Source organism: Bidens hawaiensis, unplaced genomic scaffold (assembly GCF_021521415.1).
Source record: "Bidens hawaiensis isolate Kalapana, Puna unplaced genomic scaffold, B.hawaiensis_p1.1 tig00035904_1, whole genome shotgun sequence".
Classification (NCBI taxonomy): Eukaryota; Viridiplantae; Streptophyta; class Magnoliopsida; order Asterales; family Asteraceae; genus Bidens; species Bidens hawaiensis.
In genome coordinates this window covers 95,445-114,115 of record NW_027496246.1, presented here as the reverse complement: position 1 = coordinate 114,115, position 18,671 = coordinate 95,445, and the positions used below count along the sequence as shown (strand labels likewise).

The window sequence follows — 18,671 nt, the reverse complement described above, 5'->3', positions numbered from 1 at the left end:
GGAGCTGGAGAATTTGTGGGAACTGGGGGTCGCACTGGACGTCGTGGCAGGCCTCGTCTTGTCCGGCAACCCTCGGTAGAAGAAGCTTCCCACACCGAAGATGAAGGAAGCGCCGCCAGAGGAGACCAGAACAACAACGAAGAAGTTCAACTTAGCCCTGCAGTTCAAGCAGCCATTGTTCAAGCTGTAGTTGCTGCTGTGAAGAACCTGAATCCCGAAGGATCTGCTGGAAGCCGTGAACGAACTGCTGAAGGGGCGGGTGGTGATGGTAGGAAGGATGGGGAAGGAGAAAGAGGGGCCTCGAGTGAGGATAAGTCTGTGGGAGATGATGATAGGAAGAGGTGCGAGGCGGTTGCAACTATAAGTCCTTCAAAGGTTGTGACCCGCCTAAGTTGACTGGTTTAGGAGACGCAATCGCTACTCTTTAGTGGATAACCGCCATGGATAAGGTTATTCGCATTAGCGAGTGCCGTCCTGACCAAGCTGTCGGTTATGCCACCCAATCATTTGATGATGAGGCTATGTATTGGTGGGAGAGTGTGGAGCAGAGGAAGACCCGTGAAGAGATCAAGGCGATGAGATGGAATGACCTAAAGGACATGGTGATGAAGAGGTTCTGCGCTGATACAGAAGTTGAAAGAGTGGAGATGAAGTTTCTGAACTTGAAAGCGGGAGAGATGACACAACGGGAGTATACTACTGAATTCAACCGCATGTCTAGGTTGGTACCTGACATGGTGAACACCGAAGCTAAAAGGATCAAGTGTTACGTAAGGGGACTTCCACGGGATGTTCGCACTTTGGTTAAGTCTAGTAAGCCCGCAACATTTGACTCGGCCGTGGAATTGGCCGAGATGATTTATGAGGACCTTGCCATCTGTAAAGAGGAGAAGATGGAACCGAAGAGAAAGAACCCGACCCCAGAACCAGAGGAAGCCAATGAGGTGGATCCACGCAAGAAGAAGGCAAGGCAGGAGGGGTTCATTGCTTGTGAAAAATGTGGAAAGAGACACTTCGGAGAGTGCAGAATGGGATTAGGTGTTTGCTACAGGTGTGGAAGAGCAGGACATTCCTCTTGGGAATGTAATGATTACCATAGGTGTCACAACTGTGGAAGACGTGGGCACCTAGCAAGGGATTGCAAGAAGCCAAAGGGAGGACATGAAGGAGAGAAGAGTGCTTGAGGTTTAACAGATTCCTCCGTATGCTTAGAGAAGCCATTCAAGAAGGCTAGATGCTAGCCATAAGTATTAAATCTATGTGTAACTTATTGATGACTCGATGCGGGTTGTTTTATGTTGAAGTTTAGACTGGTGTTTATTAATTATTGTGCGAATTGTCTGAATGCATGTTAGTCATGATAAATTGTTGTGTTGTGATAGAGTGTCGACTTAGGCTTTAGCATTAATATGATTTAGGACAAAGCCTCTTGAAGATCGAAACGAGACTTGGTACATTGAGGGCCTCATGGACAAGCTACCTTAAATAGCTAATACACATGACCACCATTCGATGACTGCAAAGTCGGAGGTAAGAAGGGTAACTCAGAAAACGAAGGCGATTCAATAAAGCGTGTAAATATAAGAAGTTTTCCTTTTATAGGGAATAAGTTAGGTTTCGGGGACGAAACCTTTTTAAGGAGGGAAGACTTGTAACATCCCGAAATTTCCAAAATAATATCAATTATATTACCTAATAATAGATGGAAAGTTTACTCGGGTTATCAGGAAATAAATAAAAGAATAGGAGTTGGTATGGGTCGGGCTAGTGTTGGGTAATGGATGTGGGTTATGGACTTGGATTAATAGAGATGGGTTAAATGAGAATGGGCCTTAGGTCCATGGGATGTCAGGGATATAAATACCCTAACACCCCAAAATATCTTCATTTCTATCATTATCCAAACACACACACACCCACACACACACGCCACAACTTCGCCGGCCGGGCCAAGGGAAGAATCGGGCAGATCCGAAAGAGAGAGAGAGCGATTAGTTGTGTTAACAAGTCTAACGAGATCCAAACAAGCTCAAAAAGGTATGATTCTTGATCTTTGAAGTTTAAAGATCCAAGCTTTTAGTGTATAAGCGACCGAAAATGGTCGGGTAGCGTAGTGGGTGATATTGAACCATAGCAAGGGTGTTGAAATCGCTCAAAATGCTGGAAAGAAACCGAACAGCGGCTGTTTGGGCAACTTCGCCTGCATCTGGGCAACTTCGCCTTCAACGCGATGAACTTCGCCTGCAAGCTAAGTTCGCCTGACGAACTTCGCCTGCAAGCTAAGTCGCCTGATGGCAACTTCGCTGTAAAGTTAAGTTCGCCTAACTAGTAACTTCGCCTGAGGCCAAGTTCGCCTGATGACAACTTCGCCTGAAGCCAAGTTCGCCTGATGGCAACTTCACTGTAAAGCTAAGTTCGCCCGAGGGTTAACTTCGCCTAAAGCCAAGTTTGATTAGAAAATAAATTAAAAGCGATAAGTTAAAGTAAGCTAATACTAGGCCACCAGATTAGATCCTGCGAGTATTGATACGTGTAACTTGTACAGTCAGCCGAGCTCGGTTAAAGAAGGGATTTACAGCTATCAGGAAAAGAAGCAGAGTTCAGGTGAGTTTCTAGCCCCATTCATTGTTACGTTTTCGGGGCTGTGTGCATACTCAATATGTTTGTTAATACACTTATCCTAGGAGATAAGTGTATGCCTTATGTGGATAATGTGAAAGGTGTGAATGATTGCTTGACGGTACGCGAACGATCTTCGTATATTGCACGTATCGTCAAGGGAAGTGATTAGCTCCTTGCATGGATATTAAATAATAACGTAAAGTATAGTGTTCCTTCTATGGAAAGTATAGTGTTCCTTCTATGGATAGTAAAGTGTTCCTTCTATGGAAAGTATACAGAGTGTTCCTCCTATGGAAATTATATACAGTATGGTAATGGTAATGGTTCTTTTAATAGATATTACGTGACGATCCTCCTATGGATATTTATACGAGGGTAAGGTAGTAATATGTGTCTTTGGTTACGGGAAGAAATATATGGGAATAAATTGTATGTATGGTAGCAAGTATGTATGTAGAACAGAAGGGTAACTAGTGAAGTATGGATATGTATCTACAGATATGTATGTATGTGTATGTATTGTATGGCATTCGATTAACTAGAACTCACTCAGCGTAGCTGACTTTTAGTATGCACGCAGGTGAGCTGATTACAGAGCTAGCATGAGGATGACACACGGCATGGATTGAACGGCTGGCATCTGAAGAAAGAAGTAAAGATGTTTTAAAATTAAAGTTTTGTGTTATGGTATCAAAGAAAAGATTTAATGTTTTGTAACAAATGATTGATGTTTTATATTCCGCGAAAGGTTTTAATAAACTCTGATTTGAAGAACTGTGTTTATGAGTAAATCCGACACGAAAGTAGGGCTACCGGGTTCGGGGCCTTACATCTTTTCTATAAGGCGGGTGACTATGAAAAGAAACTTTATTTTGCTTACCATTCATACAATGAGAACACTTTTTCAAATGAACATCTTTCACACCGGACAAGGCATCTTTCTTCAATAAAACAGACATCCCTTTTCACTAATGTGAGCAAGTCTCTTATGCCACATATCGGTCACATCAGAATTCGTCAACGATTAACCGAGTCTCTGGAAATCTTTGGATGTGTCTTGTATAACTTTGAAGTTCTTTCACCTCTTGCCACGATCAACGAACCACGAGTGAGTTTCCAAATTCCACCACCAAAGGTACTGTGGAAACCATCATCATCTAATGTGCATGCGGAGATCAAATTAAGTCTAATATCCGGAACATGTTTTACATTGTGTAAAACCAAATCCATCCCAGTATCAAACTTCAAACAAACATCCCCAACACCAACGATCTGTGATAGCCCATTATTACACATCTTGACATTCCCAAAATCACCAGGAGTATAAAACGAATAAAAATCCCTTTGTGATTCACATGACAAGTAGCACCACTGTCAACAACTCAACTAGAATCATCACGTCCAATGTTCACCCTATCATAATCACAACAAATATGAAACTCTTCGGTGGCAGTGTTAGTTTCAGAAGTACCATCATCGCCGTCATCTTTCTTTTAGTTGTTATTTTTATTATTGTAATTAGCCTTCGTGTTCTCATTTTTCAGTTTGTGTGCCCTTTTCTATCACAATGATGACAAATCTTCAAACTTCCCTCTAGACTTACTGCGATGCTTTGCTTTATTACTCGGACCTCTGTTATTGCTTCCCCTACTTTTGGTAACCAAGGCATCTGAATGCGAAGAGGAACCTTGTAACTTTCTTCTCATCTCTTCATTTATAATACTACATTTAGCCAATTCCATAGTAATAATACCGTTAGCTGCAGAGTTAGACAACGATGTCCTAAAAGTCTCCCAAGAATCCGGTAAAGTACCACGAAGCCACAAACCTTGTATCTCGTCTTCAAACTTAATACCCATACCTGCAAACTGATTAATAACAACCTGAAAAACATTCAAATGATCAATAGCATGAGTTCCATCACGGTATTTCAAGTTTATAAACTGTTTAATCAAGAACAACTTATTGTTCCCGGTCTTTCGAGCATACAACTCTTCAAGCTTGGTCCATAGAGTGAGCATGACTCTTCCCGTTAATATGGTTCAAAACATATCATCAATCCATTGCCAAATATACCCACAAACCTTCCTATCCAAGATATTCCACTCTTCAACAGTTTTATCTTCAAGTTTATTGGTATTAAAAACAGGAAAATAATAATCCTTCACATAAAGAAGGTCCTCCATCTTGCCTTTCCAAACATGATAATTAGAACCATTCAAATTCACCATCCTACCTGTATTAGTTTCCATCGCGCAAACAAGCTTTAATTCAAGAACAATAGCCAAAGCTCTGATACCACTCTGTTGGGAAAAATGACCACCTAGCCACGAACGGTAAATAAAAATGCGGAATTAATCTTCATTTCGCTAAACTTTTTCCCGACCCAAATGAACCAATGAGGATGCAAACAAATAGGTATTTAAAAATAAATATGACACAATAATTTTAGCGTGGAAAACCTCTCAATGCGAGAGTAAAAACCACGGGACTACTAGAGTCGCTTCAAATCCACTATCACCAATAATAGCAATTCAAAGTCTTCACTAGATAAAACTAGATGCATACACAAATTATCAAATACGTGGTACAAACTAACATCAAGTATGTGGAACCAAACTACAGAAGAATACGAGTATGAGGTATCACCAATGAGAGAATAAACCGACCTCTGACCGTCTCTTATCTTCACAAAACACCAAAAATAATTGGAGCACTAATTTTCTTCTCTTCGTAATCGCAGAAGAGGAACAGCAAAAAACTCAATAATTTTCTTTCTTGTGAGCGGCTGATATTCCAATCACAAGAGCAAAACCAATATATATATATAGGTATTGGATCATTTCAGATTTTTTTTACAGCGACAAGTGCGAGAAGTGAAGGTGTAACTCCATTAATCTATAATTTCACTCCCTTCTTATGTGTAGGTGTGTTTTGTAGGTGCATATGTTTGTATATGTGTACGTATGTTTGTATGTGCGTAGGTACATAGGTTTGAATGTGGCTCGTTACATTTATATGTTTGTAGGTAGGTTTAAATGTGTAATTAAGACATAAATACAACCAACCTACATATATGTATGTAACATAATATGAAATGGAGTGAAATTAGGGATTAATGGAGTTATATATTCACTTCTCGCACTTCTTGCTGTAATATCACTTCTAGCAAGATCCATCCATTGTTCTTTACGATACACACACCAAATTGGTGATTTTGGTTTTTGGACTATGGGCCGGCATGGGCCTTGAGTGGACGAGAAGAAACATATACATATATATATATGAGATGATTCATGAGACAAATAAAATTATTGAGAGAAATGCGAGAAGTAGATCTGAACCATTGATTATGTTTAATCAATTGTATACAACAAAAATGGCAAATTAGTAATTATTAAACATTATTATAACATATTTTTAATTAAAAATGGTAGAGTTGTCTTTTATTTATCAATATCTTTAGCCATTCCCCCGTTTTACGCCTTAATCACCGTCGTATGATCCATCAAATAATCTTCAGGAAGCTATGATTCACAAAATCTTCAACTGTTAACAAAATCAACCATGCTCTAGGTTATTTGTAAGGGTTTTCCCAACACCAATCATCTCAGTTTCCAACAAATCAAAATTGGGAATTTTTTATGGTTACAATCGCATGCGCTCATAGGAATCAAGGTAATTCAACCATTATGGGAATTGTTAATCAATATCTAACATCATCTCAATTATTATGTCAGATACCTACACAGTATTTATCATGAATCTAAGAATATTTTGACAAAAATATATTTGGGCTTTCTTTTAGTATAGATTTATAATGTGTGTGTTGGGTTGCTATTTTGTTTGTGTGTATTTTGGTATTTATGTGTAGGCTGGTTGGTTTATGTGTAATCGGTGCAATGTGTGGTGTAGGTTGGTAGTTTTATGTGTAGGTTGTAATGGTTATGCGGTAGTGCTTATGTGTAGGCAGTTATTCTTAAGTGTAGGTTGTTATCGGATGCAATGTTCATGTGTAGGTTGTATTTGTATGTGCAGGTATATTTATAAGTGTTGGTTGTTCTTCCTGCCTGCATTTTGTATGCGTATGTTGTAATTGTGTATGTGTTGGTTGTTAATCATATAAATAGGTTAAATTGTGTAGGATACAATGTTATGTGCTGGTTTTAATTTTTTTTTTGTGTATGATTAGTTTAGAACCTGTTAGTTTTTTTATCGTTTGGAATTGCACAAATTATATAAGGGACAAACAGACAATACTAATTTTAGATTGGTTAGTGTGTCGGGTTTTATAAACAATTGTAATAGTGAATTGCACTTTCACTTGAAATTGCATAAAAAATAACATTTCTATCAATGCAGGTTATGTGTGTGTTTAACAATACACACATAAAAGATATGTGTAGTTCTAAACATCATATGGATTTTTTCTATAAAGAACTACAATTTATATGTTTGATTTATATGTATTGGTATAAGTAAATTGATTTTGGTTTTACTAAAACATAGTTTATTTGACATTATGTGGATGGAGTCTTTTATTTGTTTTATTGGGTATGCCATGTATATGGTGTGTAGGAATGTTCATGGAATTGTGTACAGAGTATGTCCAATAAGCCATGAAACTTTATATTTTGAAGTTATACAGTGTAGGTATGTGTGTAGGATTTATGGAGTTGTGTGTAGGTTTATTAAATTTGTTCAGTTTTAGTATTAATATCATTGTTTGATGTGTAGGAAATAATGTTCGATCTGCACAATATAATTATGGTTAATGTGCATGGCATTCTAAGTTTTTATAACTTTATTTTTAGGTGTAGGAAACCCGAGTTGATCAATTATTAGTAAACGGGCCATAATATTTTAGTAAGTAGCATGCGAATGTAGTAAAGTGAGACCCGAAGAGCTCACACATATGACAAAAAGTACACATCAAATATCTACAAGTTTTACGTTATAATTACTATTTCTTTGAATATAATTAACTAATAAGTTTTATTTGTTTCGATATATAGTTATAAATAGTCAAAGCGAAACTTGGTGTTCAAAGAATTTGGGATTGTGGATTCAATTAGGATTCATATATCAAAAACAAAAAAAAGGTGTTGCTAAGTCAAAGGATCAAATTTGCAACAACGATTCTACATTGGGAAAATCCATGACGCATATGGAGATATTCATCAGCTAAAGAATCTGGGATTATGGTTTTTACGAATAATCACTAAAACGTGTTAAAGGTATCTTTGGTTGTGTATGTATTAATATGATGATTTGCTTGTTTTGTATGTTCATCTATTTATCTAACTATAATGGTTTGTGTTAATATATATATATATATATATATATATATATATATATATATATATATATGAATACGTTGAATTTGGAAATTTGTTGAATATAAGAAAGAAAAATTGATCCAAGCTATAAGGTATTAAATAAAGAATATTAAAATATGGCTAAAGGATATCTAAAAAAAACTAAACTAGCGTAAAAAGTGACCATAGAAGACGCTGCAGAATTTTAAAAACAACAAAAATGGAATTTTAAATACATTTTATTGACAAAACTGATAATGAGTATTTAATAGTTAAAAGACTATACAGAAATAAAAAATAAAAATATGTAATTTGAAACTTACTAAATCATTTTGTTAGTTACCAAAAATGAACAATTTGAACTTTGACATAAATACCCTTCTAATGAATTAAATGGAAAAACAAAATGAAATTTTTTGATTGGTTGAAATAACTTCTCGCATTTCTCACAATAAGAATAAGATAACTTATCTCCTGAAATTAAACACACACACACACACACACATATATATATACACACACCTATATATATATATATATATATTATTTTCATTTTCCTTTTTAAACATTTTAATAATAATAGTAATAAATCCCATGAAGGTTAAAATTGTTGTCGGTTTTCTCATAGGCAAAAAATAACCCAGCAACATGTTCTATAAACAATGAAAGATACCATAAGTTATCATGTCAGATTTCATCAAAAATCAATTTTCTCATTTTCAAGCTTCCGTTTTCGAATGTGGTTACTTGTTATTTTCTAGAAATTTAAAAAACAAACACAAGCCAAACACCCCACCAACAAGCAACTATAAATCATTTTGTTAGTTACCAAAAATGAACAATTTGAACTTTGACATAAATAGCCTTCTAATTAATTAAATGGAAAAACAAAATGAAATTTTTTAATTGATTGAAATGACTTCTCGCATTTCTTACAATAAGAATTAAGATAACTTATCTCCTGAAATTAAACACACACACAAATAATATATATATATATATATATATATATATATATATTCGCATTTCTTACAATAAGAATTAAGATAACTTATCTCCTGAAATTAAACACACACACACAAATATATATATATATATATATATATATATATATATTATTTTCATTTTCCTTTTTAAACATTTTAATAATAATAGTAATAAATCCCATGAAGGTTAAAATTGTTGTCGGTTTTCTCATAGGCAAAAAATAACCCAACAACATGTTTTATAAACAATGAAAGATATCGTAAGTTATCATGTCAGATTTAATCAAAAATCAATTTTCTCATTTTCAAGCTTCCGTTTTCGAATGTGGTTACTTGTTATTTTCTAGAAATTTAAAAAACAAACACAAGCCAAACACCCCCACCAGCAAGCAACTAGCGGGGCTGGAAACTACACAACTATAAAAACAAAATTACAAAGACACCATGTTCCATCTAGTCCAATTCAAATCCGAACTTCTAGTCCTATTTTAATCCACATGAAACTTAAAATCTTAATATTATCTAAAATTCGCTCACATTACTGGAAGATAAGAAAATATAAAGTTGTTTCGAGTTCTTCAGATGCACCAATAAGCCACCATATAATAATAATTACTATTTAATAATTAGTAATTATTATTAATAGTACTAATAATTATTTTCATGCTTCATCAATTTAATTGGGCTATGTTATAATCATAGCTAATTATTTTAATATTATGAATTATGAATAACATATATAAAAAGGGTTATACTAGAGACACCAAGCACATAATAGGATGCGCCCCTCTATATTTCGCGTATAGCTCCATATGCGGCGTATACGGCAATTTTGTCTTTTCTTGATTGTATCTTATACTTCGTGTATAGGGTTATTGTAATATCCTAGACGAATTCGACATCGGCAATGGACATGAGAGATCCTTGGTTCGTAAGTAAATAACCCGCCTTTTAAATCACCGACGTGTTTTGGGTTTAATGCTGGTGGATGAGAGGATTGCTCCACAGTTAAGCGTTCTCAAGTAGGAGTAGTAGCATTGTAGCAGGACAGGTGACCTCTGAGAAGTCTCCACATAAGCAACAAAAAAAATCCGTGAACCCTTCGTGGGCAAAGCGAACAATATTGGTGATACGATTGCCGAATATTACAAGTGGTATTAGAGCCACTCCTGTGTCTTTCGCGATGGTGGGGTCTCATCAGAAACGGTAAGTCCCGGGGCTATTGAGAGTTACACCTTAGGCGAATCCCACATACTGAATTGGATGTTGGGGCAAACCTCATCGAGGACGATGAGTCCAAATGGGGGTGTTTGTAACTTCCTAGGGAAATCCCATATATGTCATGGATATAACTGATCTTTGGTTCACAAGTAAATACTCCGCCTTTTAAATCACCAATGCGTTTTAGGCATAGCGGACAATATTAATGGTACGATGGGCTTGATGTTACAACTATACACGACATATATGTACGAGATGACAAGTGGCGTGATACTCAGGCGTACGGCGTATAGCCTTGTATTTATTTTAACTATTTTAAAAATACTAAATAACTAATTAAATTACTACTTACTCTTTTTTAAAATACAATTTAAAATATAATTAATCAATCTTTTTTAATATAATAATTTTTATTAATACTTTTAAAAATAAATAATCAAATATTTTTTTTTAATTAATACTTTTTTTAGTTAATACTTTCTTGTAAAATAATTAATGAAAAATAATAAATAGTTTTTTTTATTAATACTTTTCTAATTAATAATTAAAAGAATATCAATTAATCTTTTAAAAAAACAAAGATGGAGCAGCAAGATCAGGTGATGCCAAAAACACCGACACCAGTCTACATTAAGGGGGATGTAAAGTTACAGACTTACCTCCATACGCAGTTTCAGGCCGAGAGCACCACGGACCGCCGGTTCGGCCATCTCAGACGGATGCAGGACGCATCCCAATTGGTGTTGCTTAGATAGATATCTACATTTAATTTTATTTGTATGAATTCATTGCAATGGTTGTATATATTTATATAAATGACGTTTTATTTATATTGTTTCGCTGTAACATTAAATTCAAGGCGATTGATGCATTATAAAAGTGAATTGTTTAAAGAAATTAATAATACCAAAAAAAATTTATATGTCGCTATACGAGGCTTTCGAGGGGACACCCTTTTATATGCCGCCTATAGCGTTATATGTGACGTATATGGGTCTAGAGAACATTATAGTTTTTAATGGGAAATTCTTTAGACACCTAAAAGACCAACATTGTTTAGTTGTTCATTTCTAATATATAATATGGTTTAGTTGGTCTTTTAGGGTCTAGAGAATTTCTCATTGAGTAGCTAAAATGCTAGAATCATCGTCGAAATATGTTGGTGGTGGTGGCTGGTTGGTGGTGAGTCAGCTGGTGGTGGTGGTGGTGGTATTCATGTTGATTTTCTGCAAAAAATGTGACTTTTCATGCCAAAAGCGTTTTGTTGGCGACCTGCAAGTAACGACATTAAGATTATGTTAGTCGTGGACTGTTGTGAATAAATACGTTAAAAGACGGAATTGCCAGCAGCTAACTCGTTAGTTGGGACCGACAACAACCAAAAAATGATAGCTAAGATTAATATAAACCAATACACAATAGTATAATATGGACAAAAACATATTCGTTCAAACTTTTATAATAGTGTAACTAACAACAAATTGTATTGTATGTTTGTAGTTAAAAAATTTTTTATCTTTGATCTAGGGAAAAAATAAAACTTTTGTTTATCCAAATAGAAGAGATAAAACCTAACTAATGGCAAAACTGAAGAGAAAAAACGTCATTAATGGCGAGGTCAAACCTTTGTTGAGCAATTCAGGAGCTGACGGAACTAACCGAACTGAACAAGTATTGGGGAAAAATCGAACCTCGTTAATAAGAATCGAACAAAACTCGAAGACTTACATGGCTGAACAATGCTTTCTTTTATAATAACATATGATCATACCTCTCAGGTAGATGATCAACTTCCAAACTCTCCTAAAATTCATAACTTTTAAATTGTTCTCAAAGGTTTGACTATAGTTACTGTTTCTTTTTCATTAAACTAACTTAACTTTACTAATAAGGGATATTTTTGTTTTTCAAATAACTTGAAGTAGGTAAGCATGGAGAATAAAGAAAAATTACTAAACAATAACCAAATTTAGAAGAACCAAAAAAGAAAAAAAAAACTTGTATGGACCACAACATATTTATGTATTAGAATTCTAAACCTCAAGGTTTATGTATTAGTTTATATATTTTTTTATTCACAACATGATTAAATTATATGGACAAAACAAAAACGTGTCTGTTACAAGAACATTAACTAATTGAACAGAATGTATATTATAGTTCATAATTAATCAGAAATAATTATATGCTAGCTTAGTTTCTTCTCTCTTCTTCACTTTTAGTGTGTGTGATTAGAAAGAGAGAAATCCTCATGGGTTCAACACAAGAAAACAAGTCACACGTGGTATCCTCTCGAGGGAGAGCATAACTCAAACTTGTAATTTTGAAGAACTCAGTGTTCATGCTGGGAAGCGTGGAAGAAAAGCCGATCTGGAAAGGGTAATAAGAAGAGAAAACCCATTTCTTACAGAAGTACGGATATTGTTCTTTATATATGTATCAAATTTCATTGTTTGTACTTTATTTTCAAAATTGATTTGTTTTGCCATTTATATTTCCAAATTCAACAGAGTTTTACATTTAACCCTAAACTTGTTAAATTTTATCATTAAGTCAAGTCATGTGCAATGCAGATTAGGTTAGTTTTGTAACTTTACACTTACATATATTATTAAAACTCTCTCTCTCTCTCTCTTGACACGCACATACTCTCTGTTCTCTCTCCTAGGCAACACAAGCACCACCACCTGCCACCACAAGCACCACCACCTGCCACCCTTTCAGTTACCATCTAAATCGAACTACTTTTACAAATCATATGTTTGCATCTTATATTCTTAATCGAATATAAAGTGATGAAAGCCTTACTTGCCCATATAAGTCGGACTTTAAGCATACACGAATTTGACAACAATTAGGGTTGGTAGTTGAATCTAATCAAAGAAGACAACCACAACTATTATTTGGGGCAGTTTGACGTGAGAAACATTTTAGTTCTTTCATTTTTACTTTTTTTTTATTTTAGATTTATATTTCGAGTTATGATTTTTTTATTGTTTTTCTTGAATTTTTTAAGGATTTTCCGGACCATAAATTCTTCTCACATTTCTCATTTTTGTCTCCCATTGTATTTTAATATTTTCCTTATAATATTACGAATTTACATATTAGATTGGCAATCTTTAAACATTTTAATGGTTTTCAACAGCTGGGACAATTCCTTAAAGTCTTACTGTGGCATTGCCATGACTTTCCCAGTTTCTAACAATATATGCTATCAATAATGAGGACAGAAACACATTCGTTAAGTTTTTACAATAGTTATAACTAACAACAAATTGTATGTTTGCTGCTTAAAAAGTAAAATAAAATGTGTATGCTTAGTTGAGTTAGGGATAAAATCAAACCTTAACCAACTGTTGAATGTTATTTTTAAAGACTCAGTTTTACAATCCTTGGAACATAAACTCAGGTAGATACATGATAAATGTGAGAAGAACTTTAAAATAAAGTAAACCACCTAAATATGAAACTACAACATGTAAATAAGAAACTATACAACTTTTAGAAACTACCAATCTCAACCACTAGATCCTAAATCCAATGGTGTACATCTATTCTTATGTTTCACAAAACTATTGTTTTTTACATTAACCCTACCCTATATACATATAGGATTGATTTCTTTTGAGAACTGCTTTGAGTTTTAAGAACTCGAAAGAACTCAGCGTAACAATTTTTTTTTTTTGAATTTTTTTTTACACATGTGTAATACGTAAGTGTAAGTAATGTGCAAAAAATTACCGTAATTTTTTACACACCGAATCGACTATTTTACACATGTGTAACTAAAGTTTAAACTTGTGTAATTAACAAAAATACTTATTCTCTCTCATGATTCATTTTTTAATCAAATTTAATCTCAGCCACATATTCTAACTCATTTTATTAAATGTGTGGTCCAAAATTGAGTTCTTAAAGTTATTACAACTCATCAAGTTCTCAAAATATCCCTCCCCTACATATATATATATGGGAAAGTTAACGTACAGATGAAATTAAGATACTAATTGTGAGGATCAAGTAGAGTAATTATATATAAATAAGTAGTGTAATTACATCATAAAGTAATTATGTATATATATGTGTGTGTGTGTATTAGTTTTATAGCCCGTGTCACACACGGGCTAATTCAAATTATAAAATTACAAGTAAAGCAAATAATTACATAGCGTATATGAAAAAATGTATTACATATGTGCTTGTATCTATACTATGTGAACATAAATTGATTTTATTTATATCACAAAATGATTTTTTTAAATGAACTTATTAAAAATATGCACATGCAAAAATGTACCCGAGAACGCTCTTTCTACTGAAAAATGCGTTTCTCAGTGTAATATATGTATAATTGAAAGAATTTTGGTTATAAACCAATTTCGTAAATAAGACTTCTCATACGATAGTAGTTCTAACCACTCAGCCTAAATATAGAAAGAGCGTTACCTTTATTGATATATTTATCAATTTACCACCCATTAAAGGAAATGAGAACATTAAATTGTAACGATGGATGTTCTTTAAGAACTGTGTTTTTCTGAGCTACACAATGAAAAAGATTTTGATAAGTTTCAGAAGGTTTCTCGAATTTGTCATATTGACAAAATAAAAAATAACATGTTAATCCATTCAATTTTGTGAATATTTTGTTTCATTTAGGCATAGTTTTGCATGACATGTTTCACATACAACGTTCTGTCAACATTCACCATTGAAGGAAAAGTTACATCTGACATAAATATTTCAAATTTGATAAAAGTTAAAAACATTGATAGGCATCGGGGTGGCATGTTGAAAGTGTTTGTAATATTTTCTTGTATTTTAATAGTTGAGAGAAAAATAGTCAATTGCCAAATCCTGAACTTTTGGATTATTTCCAAAAATGCCCTTGAAAATAATTTTGAAACCCGAATAATGTTTAAAATTCTAACTTTCGTATGTTTGACTTTTCAAGTCAACACTTTGAATCTATAACAAATTTGACGATAAATCTATTTGTATTCTCAAACTTTTAAAAATACTCAAATTCTCATTTTTGACCTGTAATAAATTTTGACCTAAATGTAGTTAACTTTTATTAAACAATATATTTACCAACTTTTAGCCCATAAATATCAAATAAGTTACACAAAAAACACAAAACAATCTTTGATAAAAAAAACTAAGAAATTAAATATAATAAACTTTGTTATGTCTGAAAGTGATTCGTATATAATATCCTTACATTTTAACATATATATTTACTATATTGACCGAAAAAATAAACGGATAATTTAAAGCATATATTTATAATTTATAAATTTATATGACAATTTACAAAAATAATAATAATAATAATAGATAAATTAATTGATTTAAAAAAATGGAACGACTTTAAAGGCATAATATTTATAATTTAAGGATTAACAAAAATCTTTGTAAAATGAAGCATATTTGAGTTTTGTTTTTCTTTATAATCTTCTACAATACACATAGTACAATAAATTAATGATAACATTTGAAATTATATTCTTTTCAATCTTTGAGAAACATGATTTGTTGTTGATTTTTGAATTTCACCAAATATTTTGAAATATATAGTAAAATAATATGTTAATATTTATTTTTATAAAAATGTATAGATATAATATAAATAGAATGTAAAAGGTAAATGAGTAATTATTGATCTATTACATATATTAGGGCCAATTAAGATCTTAGTTTTGAAGAGAAAAAATTATGAAAATTAACCAAAAGATGACAAGTGTCCACAGTTATTTTATTTTATGAGAATAGATAGATATATAATGGTATGTTCAAAAGAGAAACACCAAAAAGTGGAGAGCTGAACCATGTCTTTTACATATAAAAAACGCATTTTTAGATAATGTTTTTAGAGCTTGTACATATAAACATATGTATCACTTACTAAAAAAACAAAAATTAAATTTTCACAGAATGGATATATATGTATATCATAGAATTGCGAGGTCAATCGGGTTCGATCACGTGGCAAGGGTTGGAGTTGTGGATCAGATCATGGGTTTAGCATATTGTAATTCACGAATTTATTTGTTTTATTTTACTTGTTTTATTAACGTTTGGATGGTCAAAAGTCGTGGGCTTGTTCCTCGTGTTTAGGATGTTCACACCCCTTTTAGCCAAAAAGTCAATTTGATGACGTGGCGTCACATGTCGCACAACGCCCAAAAAGAAACTCCATCCACTACACATGGTTTAATTATGTGACTTTCAAGCGACAGATATATACTGTATTCATATAATTTAATTAACTAATTTGGTGCTAACTATAATCCTTTTTATTTTTCTTCAGATCCGAGTTATTTAGTAAATGGCTATATGGATACAGTCATTGATTGTATCCCTTCCATGCCTGGAATACGTCTAAAAGATATGCCGTCTTTCATTAGAATGCTTTATCCCAGTGACGAGTACATGGTTGAATTTACACAAAGGGAAATAGAGAGAGCGAAAACAGCAAAGGCCATTATTTTCAACACCTTTGATGAGCTAGAATATGATATTCTAGAGACGATCTCTTTAAAGTACACTAATTGCTATGGCATAGGCCCTTTGCATATGCTTGAGAACAGTAATGCTGATAAATCACTAGATTCCATTAAATCAAATCTCTGGAAAGAAGAGCCTAAGTGCTTAGAATGGTTAGATTCCAAAGAGCCGCTACCGGTTATTTATGTAAATTTTGATAGCATCACTGTGATGAATCCTCAATAACTAGTCGAGTTTTGTTGGGGACTCGCTAAGAGCAATCAATCATTCTTGTGGGTGATACGACCGGACCTTGTGGGTGGTGATTCTGTTGCGCTTCCTTCCGAGTTTTTGGCAGAGACACGCAATAGAGGGATGATTGTTAGTTGGTGCGCACAATAAAAGGTTCTAAGTCACCCGTCAATAGGAGGGTTTTTAACACATAGTGGATGGAATTCAACACTCGAAAGTATTTCTTATGGAGTCCCTATGATTTGTTGGCCGTTTTTCTCTGATCAACAAACAAATTGTTGGTTGAGTTGCAATAAGTGGAAGATTGCCTTGGAGATCGACAACAATGTTCAGAGAGATGAAGTTTCAAAGCTAGTGATCAGGTTGATGAATGAAGAAAAGGGAAAAGATATGAGAAAGAATGCCATTAATTTGAAGAACAAGGCTAAGGTAGCATGCACATTTCCCTCTGGTTCATCTGTGCTCAATTTGGAGAAACTAATTAATTTGCTACAAAGTTCTTCAAAATAAATTTTAATGCTCCACCTATTATCATAAATAAATATTAATGTGTTCTTAGTATTGGTCTTCAATAAGAGACATAATATGTTTCATTTGGCATTTGTCATTTTCGTTTCGATTTGTATTTGTTTTCGTATTGTAAACGCGACCCGTTTTGTTTTTCGAATCTTTGGATATTAATAAATTAATAAATTTTATGTTGGTATCATGTTTCATACTTGTCGTCTCGTCCCAAAGTGTTAACGGTGTTTAAAACGTTTATTTTGTTCTCAAAACGACCTAAAACGAACTACATGGACTGAAATTGCCAAAACAACCCTGGAGAAATAAAGTTTGAACGCACAACACAGCGAGCGTAAAAGAACTAAAAACTTTAAAAGCTGATTTGCCGAAACAAATCGTGTCCTACTAACAAGATTCTACCGTTTTCTAAGATTTCGAATTTTGATCATTTTCTTGTATTTTAATATGGGTTTGGTCATTAAATAACCAAGTCTACACCCAAATCAAATACATGTCAGCACTTTAGTACCAATGGTATGATGCTAATGTCGAGTAGTTATAATACCTATTGGTATATGAAGGATCTTGATGAATGATGATAGGAAATCTATGTAGAACTATGAAGACGTAATAATTAGATGTATGAAGACGTAATAATTAGTTGTAATTTAGAACATAGTGAGTAACGTAATTTATTAATTACAGTGGCCAGTTGTAGGTAATTATTTTACTTTACTTTATGTGTTCTAAATATTTACTGTCATGATAACCTATATGCTCTTATAAAGATACTTAACGATTGATGCAGGTTAATTATTACATACTTGTACTTTGGTGACGGATCACTGTAACTCATTATCATGATATGCGGCTTATCCCACTGATAGAATTAAGAAAAACGTCTTTTTTTTCGATGGATCTATTTCTTCTGGCAGATTTGTTACTTTCATCCAATCATAAGTAGCTGTTGGATTTTCGTTAGTTGGTAACTCCATAAATTTCTATATAACTCACACTTGTGTCCTCTACTTCCTAGATAGACCATGTCAAGCCTCGGTAGCAATTCTACCAGGTTTTGTGTGGATAGGTGATAGTGTGTAAAATTGTCAATGATTTAAATATGTGCATATATGAGGTAGATATGGATTTGTCTCTTATCCATTATAAAAAGGCTCTCTTCCTTGGCCTCTTCAAAGAATATATTCGGTAGTACCATAGTATTCATTTACTTATCAGTTCTATTGCTATTTTATGTAATCTAAGCATATGTCACACG

The 18,671-nt window shown here is 33.4% G+C and overlaps 1 pseudogene; it reads left to right on the top strand.

Annotated features, from left to right (window-relative positions):
* Positions 1 to 16,087: 16,087 nt before the first annotated feature.
* LOC143587837 (7-deoxyloganetin glucosyltransferase pseudogene) lies at positions 16,088 to 16,885 on the top strand (annotated as a pseudogene).
* Positions 16,886 to 18,671: the final 1,786 nt, after the last annotated feature.